Source organism: Podarcis gaigeae, assembly GCF_964106915.1.
Source record: "Podarcis gaigeae genome assembly, chromosome: 4".
Lineage (NCBI taxonomy): Eukaryota > Metazoa > Chordata > Lepidosauria > Squamata > Lacertidae > Podarcis > Podarcis gaigeae.
Window position 1 is genome coordinate 38,675,048 of NC_139677.1, and position 12,523 is coordinate 38,687,570.

Genomic DNA, 12,523 nt, shown 5'->3' on the forward strand with positions numbered 1-12,523 from the left:
TTACCCACAGACACTATCCCAATTCACTCCCACTCCAACCAAACACCCAACAAACTCCCCCTTCACCCCTTCCAGAGCTGATTTTATAGTCCCTCTGACTCCACCTCCCTGGGTTCTGATTGGGTAACCTGTTTAACTATTTCACCTCCAGCACTCTCTTATGTTAACATCACAGCATCCTTCCGAAAAATTGTTCTAGCTGGTTATGAGCTTAAATGATGAGCCTGATGCCTACTATTAGATGTGAAGTGACCTCACCAGATGCTAAGTGACCTTGCTCTTTCTTCAGTTAACCCTTTCCCTCCTTGATTTGCCACTGAGGTAGCTAGCACCGGAATTGCTGCCTTTTTCTTCCTCTCCCACTGCAGCAAGTCTTGCCCATAGCCTACCTCTTTACCCATTCTTCTGTTGTTCCTTCCCTGCCCTTTGCTCCCTTCCTGCTTGGAACCCATACTGAATGCTCTGCCCTCCATACCTTTATACTACTGCTAGTTGAGTGTTCCCCTCCAGTACAGCTCCCAGCCCAGCCTTCTCCTGTTTGTTTAGTTCACTTCCACAGCTGACTGTTGGACTGAGAGCATGGGCAGGAGGCTGCTGCACCACCAACCACTCCTGACAATCAGCTGTGATGCCCATTGTCACTTAACCTAACCTATCTCAATAAACTGTTGTCAGGATAAAATGACAAGGGATGAGAGTTTATGAATAAGGACGCAAATGGATGGATGGTAGGCCCTCCACCTTATGCTACAGTATGGGTTATATGAAAAGATCATCACCAAGATACAAAACACCCATGCTTTTTTATTTTCTGTTTGTTATCAGATTTTATTCTTACTATATCTCTATTCATATGAGGTACATATGATACAAAAGCAAGGGAATTAAGATCAACATTTTTGTTTGCTCCACCATGCATTCAGTGTATTGGTAACGACTGTGGCATTTTCTTTTTCAAATACGTAGAATTTGTGAAACCACAACAATGTTTATGCTCTCATCATGTTCCATGTCTGCACTAATGCTTCATAATGCTTTTATTCTGGTTGCTTCTCTCCCCCTCTTCACTTTCTTATTTTATTTTCATAACTCTTTCATTTTCTTCTAATTTTAAAAACCTCAAAAAAATTTATAAGAAAAAAAATGAAAGGGGTTGGAGTGAATCACCTATGCCACCTTGAGATCTTTGGAGGGTGTACATGATAAAAATTATGAATACTGTAAATTAGATTTGCGTGGACAGGCGGAGTCCCCAGATCCCGAGTGGTCCCCCCCCCCCGTCATGTGGAATAACGACTCTAGACAACATGCTATGGGATTAAATTGGCCACAACTTTATTAAATTTCAAATGTGGGTAGACCTTGGCTCAGGCATTGGGCGTTCTCCCTCCCTAGTCCCCAGCCGGGGACCTAGGGAGCATCAGGGTTATCCAGTGTGTGTGGGGGGGATGGGCTGGCTCTGGAGAACATATGTTCAAGCAGAGATAGCCGCCCCCGTTACGCCGCCGCAGGGGAGAACAATGACGACCTTTCGGCGTACGGCCAAAGCCTCCCTTCAAAAACCCCTTTAATGGGGAACCCTGGTATCGCCGCCGCAAAGAGGAAGATGGACTAAAGGATTCCGCCCAAGGCCTGATACCGCCAAAGTTGTGACGTTTTGCTACGGGAAAGGCGAAACCTGCCAATGCAGGGAAATTCCTTTCCGGCCCTTTAACAGCGACCTTATCGTAGCAGCGCCCGCATACCTGTGGAGACAGGTTAACCTGCAAAACCTATGAAGAAAAGTTAACCTGCAAAAGAAGACATTAACTGAGGGTGGGTAGGGTGGGAGAAGCTCTGGAGCCAAGTGAGGATTACCAATTAAGATCCACCCTCTATTGCGTGGGCAGGTAATCCATCCCCCTACCTGGCCTGGTTTCCCTGGCAACGCTTCCCCCAGGTGGGATTGGACAACTCACTGGGGTAGGCGGGGACCTCCAGGTATCCCACCTGAGGGAAGGCAAAGCCTATGCTTATGGGGCCACTCCAGATCCAGGGCTGCACACGTCCCCGCAAAGGGTGCCCCCCGTTTTAAGTGGGGAGCGGTCATTGTCACAATATGGCAAAGTATACCTGAAGGGCTAGCAAGTGAGAAATTAAATTTCTGGGGTCCTGAATTTCTTGTTCGTTGGACCTTCTCTTGTTCATTTACATCCCCTTCTCCACACCATCTACTAGTAGACACACATACAAAGTTGTAGTCACAGAAAGAAAAGAAATCAAGTAGCTGTAAGCCCACTGTTTGAGAAAAAGGGAGATCAAAGGAAAATAATACTTAGCACTTCTTAAGTACTTAACATATCCAAAATACAGTGTAAGCATTCAATTAACTTAAGATACCTCCTTTTATTTTTATTGTTTTAATAATGAGGAGGAAAAAGTAGGCTAGAAATGCTAATGTGTACATGTGTTGCACCGTCATTACCAGTTGTTAATTAGCAAAAGGAGGAGGCGAAATCTTTGCTACTTGAAAAGGTTCAAGCAGAAAGGGGAATCCTCTCTCAAGGATACCAAAATGGAAAGACCATGCATGCGAAGAAAATGGCTATTTTTAATCCTTCCAAATTAGTATCTTAGCAAGAAGAGGAAAAAGGAAATCACTAGTATAAATTCCCCAGTAATCAGCTCCGCCAGCCCACACTGTCATGCCTTAAGTTACAAACTGCACAATCAGACATCCCATGAATTTGCTGATATGACAAGCATGGTAATTATCTCCTTTCTATAATGAACCCACAAAGGGTCTGTTACCCCAAGTTATATTTGAACTATATATCTACCATGGATACAGGACATTCTTTAGGCACCATACCCCTTCACTAAATGCAGGCCACATACTAAAGAGAAAGCCCTCTCCTTATTTTGACTACAGAGCCAATAATTACTTCCCAGGACATCTTCTTTCTTCACCCATAACCAATAGCAGGTGCATCCTTTCACCCACTTCATGTGGAACCCATCAAATGTATAGGCATGCACTGCAGATGTATGTTTCGATCAGAAGATGGCAAGAACATTGCTGTAGTCCACACATTTTTTGAATGTTCATAGAAGAACCCTAACATGTGAAGCAGGTTTAAAGGTAAAGGTAAAGGTACCCCTGACCGTTAGGTCCAGTCGCAGACGATGCTGGGGTTGTGGTACTCATCTTGCTCTATAGGCCAAGGGGGCCGGCGTTTGTCCACAGGCAGTTTCCGGGTCATGTGGCCAGCATGACTAAGCCGCTTCTGGCGAACCAGAGCAGCGCACGAAAACGCCATTTACCTTCCCACCGGAGTGGTACCTATTTATCTACTTGGACTTTGATGTGCTTTTGAACTGCTAGGTGGGCAGGAGCTGGGACCAAGCAACGGGAGCTCACCCTGTTGCGGGGATTCGAACCGCTGATCTTCTGATCGGCAAGCCCTAGGCTCTGTGGTTTAGACCACAGTGCCACCCATGTCCCCAGCAGGCTTATTTCACACCATTTTTCCAGTTATGAAGAGGGGGGCCTCCTGCACCTGCAAATAAAGACAAAAATAAATTCTGCTCCAGAAGTTGCAAAATCTCTTGAACTATTCCTTCCCTCGTCTTCCATATTGTAAGTTATGAAAAAGTATCAGATGATGTGACGGCTAATAAACCGAGCAACTTCATTTCCATCACCACGACTCCAACCTAACTTAAATGTGGATGTGGCAAATTACATTTGTGTGAGATAACCCGTGAGGTAGACTTGGAGATCTTGAGAGTCCTATATGCCGTAGAGTCACTATTTGTTTCAGTTTAGCCAACACCTTAGGGGTCCTGATGAAAAGTAGAAGAGAAAATCTTCTCTGAAATCCTGCAAAGTGTCCTTGATGAAACCTCTTGATATCATGTACCTGTGATTTGATTGGCAAGACAAGGGATAGGTTACTTGGCTTCTGCGCTCAAGCATGGGTGCGCTCAAGCATGGGTTCACATGATTGTGTATAAGAAGGTGGAGATGATTCATATTGGCCTTTGAAGTGCACTCTTAAAATTATTTCACAGAGCCTTCCAAATAAAAACAAAGCAAAATAACATGAGGACAAGGAATCTTAACCAACAATAAGAGCTAGTGGAGGCACCCACATTCATGTAGGTAGATAACAGCACAATCGTCATCATAGAAACACGATTTGTAAGCATACCACTCCATTCTCTCTGTCCTATTGATCTTGAAGGGCCATTGTTTCTTCCATGCTTACTAAAATATAAAGTTTTACAAGCTCATATTTATTCACAGTTGTCAACCACTTATGCAACTTTAGGTATGTGCCATAGAACAACCTCTGTTTATGGTGACTCAAGAGTACAGAGACCTATAATATGAAGATAGCTGAAGTCACTGTTTTTCAAGGCAATATTCAAGGCCTCTTACAAGTTTTGCTTGTCTGTTGTTATATTTTCCATTCAATTTTAAAAACAAAGCAGACTGGAAGGGTTTGGAATAGGTACATTAGCTTTGGAGGAATTGTCAATTTGACTATGGTAAGAGAGCAAAAGTGATTCTACCCCACCTAAGATCTTGTTTGCCAGACTAGGGAGTAATTTTAACGATATAATTTACTGAGATTTCTTGGTATCAATACACCCTGGTATCTAAATAATTCCAGTCAAGGCAGTCAAAGGCCTTGAGAATGTCTGTCATAGAGGACCCTTTTTTCCCCTTTCCTATTTTCAATGACATTTAACAATATCTAATTGAGTCCATTATGTATTGGCATGAAACAAAGCCAGCCTCATGCAGGGCAACCAATTTCTTCAAGAAGTGTTTTATACGATTGGCTAGCAGAAAAATAAATATCTTGTAATCCTGATTTGTAATTATCCTTGTAATCATCCTTCTTGATGGTTGAAAGGATAACATCTTTTTGAGGACTTTATAAGTATAGTAACTATTGTAGAGAGAAACCAGGTTCTGGGAATTTCAGTTTCTTTTAATCTATCATTAAAGAGATGGAGTATGTAAGGCATTAATATATCCTTGAATCTTTTGTAGAATCCGGAGCTAAAACCATCAGGTCAAGGAGTTTTGTGTAGTTTCAGGTTTTTAAAGGTGGCCTCAATTTCTTTTAGGTAAATAGGGCTATCAAGAAATTGTTGTTCACTGCTGACAACTTTGACTAAGTTGTCAGAGATAAGTCTGCTAAGAATTGATTGTCTTAACTATTTTGACTATGCGAAGTATAATGATTGAAATAAAAAGCAGAACATTCAGAACATATATCTTTTGATGAAAATGTTTTGCTACCATCTTTTTTGTGATTCTATGTACTTTTGTTTTTGATTTCTTTTTTCTACATCTATTAGCAAGCAATCTTGAGTTTTTGTTTCCATATTCATAAGAACGCCTCTTACAAGTTGGCAGCACTTATTTTGGAGTTTGTTCATTTGTTTTTGCTTCTCTCGTTTTGCAGCTGTTATTCCTATTTATTGAACACATTTCTCCTGACTCTCTTATTCGTTCCTTATGATCTGCATTGCATTTCTCCCTTCCTCTGAATATATTCAATGACAAACCTCAGCTGTTAGCCCAGGCAGAAGGATCATTAGTGATGAAAAAGCTAATCCGTCACAGATATAATGCACTATGTATGTTTCATACGTCTCATAAATCATCAATTAGTCTAAAGAACCTGAAGTCCTCCCTAGAGGGTAGCAAATTCACAGGATGTTCTCAGACGGTTCATTTAGAACTTTAAATGAGAATGCGGTGCAGTATGTGTGCTCAGCTATGCAGCTTCCATGAGATTTTTTGGAGGAGTGGGGGTCATTTACCTGCATACATTTTCTGCTGCCTCCAATGTATCTGTCTGTGTCTTCAGAAAGGTACATCACGACCACCAAGGTTTGATGAACAGGTAGTTAGAGTCCCAATAGAAAGGTCTCATGTGAACTTCACAACCCACCAACCAGCAATCACTAAATTACCAATTCAGATGATGTTAAAATAGCATAAACTGGCAAATAGCCCTTCCTATTGAATCAGCACAGAATCAAAGGTAAATGAAAGAGTAAAAGTAACATCTCATGTTCCAAAATTCTTGTCTCTCACTTCCATGCTTGAAGCCTGTTGGGAATGTTTATATGTAGAAGAATGACTACATGTCACAGCCTGCAAGTTTCTGCTGTTTCAGTCAAACTTCAGAAAGTCACTAACCCAGTGCAGCACATCACTCATGGCCACAGACAGTGTTCTGGATATTGCCCATGGTATCAGTGGAGAGGCTTGAAGACATAATTCCCCTGCATGTTCCAAAAGGTTATCATATGATACAGGACAAGCAATTTAGATTCCAGCTCAGGTGCATTTTAGCTCATCGTACAAGCTCCATTTTACTCACCTTTCTACACCACTCCCCCCCCCCAAAAAATGGAGACATATAATTAGATTTCAACCTGAACACACACCCTAAAAGCATGCCTTTACATAATAGCCCTCCCTTCCTGTGCCAAGGGAAAAAACCCAAATCCATAATGCTCCAGAATGATTAGTACATCTATTCTGCTCAGAAATATTGTACTTCCAAAGAATTTCCAGTCTCCCTAACAGTAACTCATTAATGATGCAACTTTGAACATATGGTTCAAAGTATATAGATACAGAATTCAAAATTCAAAATCCACATGTCTATATTTCAAGCCATAATTTGGTCCTTATCACTCTTTTCTTGCTTTTTGCAAACTTAATTTCAGATTGGGGTAGTATTGGTGGAAGATGGGCTGTTGTGGAATGGGGGTGGGATAACTTGCTTATTTTCCAGCCCTGCTCTACTTCATAACTCAAGCAAATACCTAGCAATATAAGCCAGTGAAGCCTGGATGGGAAGAAAGCTGTGGCAACTGTCTGCTGTGATTTCTAAATGCTATTTTCCCAGAAGGCAGGCTCTCGAAGAATGAACAAGAAGATCCTCAACCCCCACCTCATCATTGCTGGTTCAGTGGTAAAAGTATATATATGGTTCTGACCTTTAGATGACTCCCTTCAGGATTCCTTCCTTGCCATTTCTTTTGAAATATGAAATTAAATTCTGAGTCTAGCTGTTGAACTCTTGTCCTACAATTGACGAGCTTGGTTCGGAACAGTGGCGGGCAAACTCATCTGCTTTTACTGGCAGCCCTTATGCTTCCGGGTGGAGCAGCTGGGAGTGGGAATCCCCATCACAACTCAAGAGGCGTTTTGATGCCCTGCTTCAGTCTGATCCTCCAAGAAGACGCTAAGAGAGGTGCATTTCAATTCTACAATGACGTGAGTGGAAAGAAACTGATCCATGCCCAAGGCCACCAACGATGCTTTATAGAAGAGAAGGGATTTTAACCTGGTTTTCCCACTTCCAAACTCAGCACATCACCCTCAAGGAGGCAGAAACCTTTCTGTGCCTATAGGTCACATTTGCAAACCAGAGAAACTGTCTGGGCAACATACACAACCTCTGCAATCAGTGTGCGGCAGTGTGATGTAATGGTTGGAGTGTGGAACTCAGACCTGGAAGATCAGGGCTTTAATCCAGTGTAAAGCCATTGTAATACACTATTTAATAATAGAATTAGAAGGGACCCTGGAAGCAAACTATTTAATTAAATCACTAACAGTTTTATATATTGCCCTTCGCTAATAAGGACAACATTGGTTTACATCCATAAAAATATAATACAATTAAAATCAAGTATAACTTTTAAAAAGCACCACAGTTCTGCAACTCCAACAAACAGAAAAATGCTGCATTACATTTATTTATAAAAGTATTTATAGACCATTCCTCATAAAATATCATGGCAGTTGTACAGCAGTTTAAAACCCAAAACCATTAATTGCAGTTCAACAGAATTGTGAAAATGACTGGTTACTCAAGAAAAGTTCCTCACTTCTGTATGTATCTGTGAAAATAAATCAATTAGCAAATCTTTACCCCCCACTCCTCCTATATGTGTGTGTATAATGTATATATGTGTGTATATGAGACCAGAGATACCTCGGTGGAGAGAGAATTTCACAGAAGTGGAGCCATAACCAAAAAGGCCCTTTTCCAAACCCCCTCACTGCATACTTCACCCTGCACAGGGACCACCAGGAGGGTCTCAGAAGTTAGTTAAGTTCCTGCACAAGGAATGGGATTACTTGCAGAAAACTAGATTCTGTAGCTAATATGCTGCAACCATTTTGGAGCATCTGGACTTAGAATGTAGTGTCTACCCCGGCCCCGGCCCCACATTTTCATGGAGGTAGAAAATATATATATGGTGATGACACTCCTTCCGTAAAAGCTAGTTTATGAAATATTACAGGTTTCAATGTGTCAAGGTAGAATCTTCCTAGAGAACAACTCCCAAACGTTTCGCTGTAACTGGCAGCTCATTCTCTGAAAGATTTTTCATGGAAAAGTAGTGAAATCAAACATATGGGCAATGTGTTTGCTTGCCATCTGGATTCACAGGTTGGGTTTGGATTCACAGGCTTTAATAGGATTAGGTTTCTCTGTTGATACAAGGGATTATAGTACAGAAGAACAGCCCACAATCATCATCGCAATCATTATGAGCTTGTCAGGGATGGTCTTGTGTTGGCTGCATCTTAACCTATTGCATGCCCACTCTTGTATCTTAAGGCCAACAATATTATTAGTTTTCTCACATAGAAGCTATTCTTTGGGTGCTGATTTCTCACCAATATTTTACAGAGCTGAAAGTAGAGCAGAGGAACTGCCAAGCCCTACAATGTTCTGGGGGAATTTTCTGTTGAAAGGCAATGGACAGAAACCCCTTTCCCAATATGACTCTCTAGACTAGGAATGGGGGAATCTGTGGTTCTCCAGATTTTGTTAAACTACAGTTCCCATCACCACTATTGACTCTGTGGGCTGGCATTGATGGATGCTGAATGCCAACTAACATTGGGGGCCACAGGTTTCCTAGCTCTGCTCTAGACGATATCATATGTATAAGCACAAGTCACACCATTTCTAATTTTATGAGGCTGTCACCCTTATGTGAATGAGCATGCTGAAGGCATCAGGTGTCTGAGAGGTCTGGAGGTCAGGTTCATTGAGAATATATTCAGAAGATTCTCAAATGCCCAAGTAATGAATCCATTTCCCCCGTAGATTGATTATTAATCAAACTATGCTCCACACATCATGATCTTTAAGGAAAACCTAATAAAATATTGTAAACTGCCTTTGAATTTGATTATGGTGTTATATATTTAGTTTATAAAGAACAGAGTAATAGATAGCTCAAAGTACAGTAATACCTCTGCGAACGTCCGTCTTGTCTAGCGTCCATTCTAGCGAACGTCAGCAGCAAACCCGGAAGTACCGGAACGGGTACTTCCGAGTTTGCCACTTGCACATGCGCAGAAGCACTAAATCGTGCTTCGCGCATGCACAAAAGTGTACACTGCTTTACCCTGCGTCCTTTTTGGCTTGTGGCCGGGGTTCCGGAACAGATCCGGCCACAAAGCAAGGTACAACGGTAGAAGAGATTTCCTCATAACTGTCATGTATATCATGTTAGGGAAGAAAGAAGTTACTGATACATTTCAAGGGTCAATTCAGAACACACTGACCATAGGCAGTGTATGGTGGTGACCTTGCAATTCTTGTGTGTAACAGCTAATATTTAACAAATTGAGAATGCATTCATTTGGGAAAAGTTCATAAATGAGACATGCCCTGGCTGTTGCATTCCAGTCATAGTAAATGGTAAATATACTTTGAAAAAATTCTTAATTCTGACTTATTAGAGTTTGTTCCACTTAATAAGTCCCCAGTTGGACTCAAGCAATTATGGAGGAAAGGGATCCCAAGAGGCACCTGTTTTACACTTGAAAGCTTTCTCCAGATAGTGACATTCACTAATGGATGAAAAGTGTGATTCAATTCCTGTGCCTGGCAACACAAAAAGTTGAAATTTGAGTGGAATGCTTTCTTTGAAATAATATTGGCTAAAACAAGAATCCCTCTATGTGAAATCAGCCTTGCAAATATTTAGCTGGTCACATACAGTGAACAAGAATTGTTCCCAATTGATTAGGATGTGTCGGGGGATGAGAGAGAGAGAGAGACAGAGACAGAGAAAGACAGAGACACACACACACACACACAGAGAGAGAGAGAGAGAGAGAGAGAGAGAATCTTTTGAGGAACTCAAAAGACTGTTTTGTTGGAATAATCAGATTGTGGATAATTACTGCTGGGAAGGACATTAGGATTATAAAATTACAGTGGTACCTCGGTTAACAAACTTAATCTGTTCCTGAAGTCTGTTCTTAAACCAAATCTGTTCTTAAACTGAGGTGCACTTTCCCTAATGAGGCCTCCCGCCACCGGTGCCCTTCCACTGTTCAGCTTCCGTTTGTAGACCGAGGTAAAGTTCACAAACAGGAACACTACTTCCAGTTTTGTGGAGTTCATAAACTGAATAGTTTGTAAGCAGGACTGTTCTTAAACCGAGGTACCACTGTATTTTAATATCAGTAAGAGAAGTCCACTATTCCATAAGAAAACAAATTTGTACGGAGGGCAGAAGAGGCAGGATTTCATCACCTATATCAGGGGTAGGGAACAGAATACAGCCAGCAGGCCACATCCTGAGCTCACGCCCTCATCCCCCACCACAGACCTCTTTTGTAGGTGGCTCGGGCTTCTCACCTCCAATCACCTGACATCACCATGGCGTCAGATAACCCAAATTCAAAGGAAAGAATTAGCAGTCCTCTTGAGTGTACAGTCGTACCTTGGAAGCCGAACGTAATCCGTTCCGGAAATCCGTTCAACTTCCCAAATGTTTGGAAACAAAAGCGTGGCTTCTGATTGGCTGCAGGAAGCTCCTACAGCCAATCGGAAGCTGCAGAAGCTCCGTTGGACGTTCGGCTTCCAAAAATAGTTTGCAAACCGCAACAGTCACTTCCAGGTTTGCGGCGTTCAGGAGCCGAAACGTTTGAGAACTAAGCTGTTTGAAAACCAAGGTATGAACGTACTCCCAATTCTTTCCATTCTTCATTTGCAGCCCAGCATGAACTCAAGCTGCCCATACTGACTGAAAACCTTGCTTTTGGCAAGGGACTGGCTGGACTTAGGAAATCCTTAAGATTGTACAATAATACTATGAAACAATAGAACCTATTTAAGGGATGTTTCTTTTTCACTGAGGCTTTTTTAACTCACATTCTCCATTTCAGGTTTACGTCTTTATTCTATGCTGCAAAGAAGGCACTGTTTTGCATGCCACTTCCTAAATGCAGCCTTGTTTAAAAAACAGGAGTGTTCTTAGGGCTGTGAGTACTTCTTTTTCCTTCCGGATGTGAAGTTAGGAGCAAGGGTGACCTTCTTTCCAATCTTGCACCTAGCAGATCTGAAAGGACCCTCCTCAGTAGAAAACGGTATGGATGCACACATTGAAAAGGATTCCATTACCAGACTTGGAGGAATTAAGATGCAGAAGGCTGTGTAAAGCTATATAAATAGCTACATAAAGGTGTGATATAAATAGCTCCATTAAAGGCAAATTGTCCTAGGTAATGCATGGTTAATGGGCCCAAAAGAAAATTTGAATTCAAGAATTTCTGAAAAACTGAGGGACTGATGTCCATTAAGCATCAAGCAGTACAAAACATTCCAACATGAAGATACCCAGGACTCCCCCCCTGCCCCAGATGGAACTCACAAGAACTCAGTTCTAGCATCTCTGAGGTGGCAGCCAGAGAACAAGGGAGGTGTTCATGGTGAGTTCCGGCACCCCTTTTTCTATAAAAATAGCACTCAAGATACATTCTCCTGAACTATAGCCTAATGCAGGAGCTTCATTCAAGTGGTCCATATTGTGGGTGTAAAAATAGTGTTAAATCATACAGCATCTAGCACAGTGTGCTATAATTGCTGCAACGGACAGAAAAATTAGTAAGACCACTTAAAAGGTTTGGGAACCACTGGTCTAATGGATAACACTTGAGTTTCACTGTGCTACAAATCTCAGCTCTGTGGACTCAGAGTGGCATTGGGTGCACCATTCCAAATAGTCGTCTTCTTCTTCTTTGGCGATCACTCGTAGCTGAGTAGGATTGCCTTCCATGAACATGGTTTTAACAGTGAGTGCATAAGAGACTGTGCAGGCCAATTCTGGATCCGCATGTCCTTCCACAGTGGGGACATAGGTTTCTGGGTTGGAGTTGATCACAGTGAGGGTTTGCCAAGTGTGCCTTCCTCTTAGCACGTTTCTCCCTTACATCCTGAGTTTGTGCTTCTTCAAAGCCCATGACACCTTTGGTAAAGGCTGTCCTCCAACTGGAGTGCTTGCAGACCAGTGTTTCCCAATTGTCGGTGTTTAAAGTACCACATTTTTTGCTCTATAAAACTCACTTTTTCCCTCCTAAAAAGGGGAAATTTGTGTGCATCTTATGGAGTGAATGCAGGCTGCGCAGCTATCCCAGAAGCCAGAACAGCAGGAGGGATTGCTGCTTTCACTGCGCTGCGATCCCTCT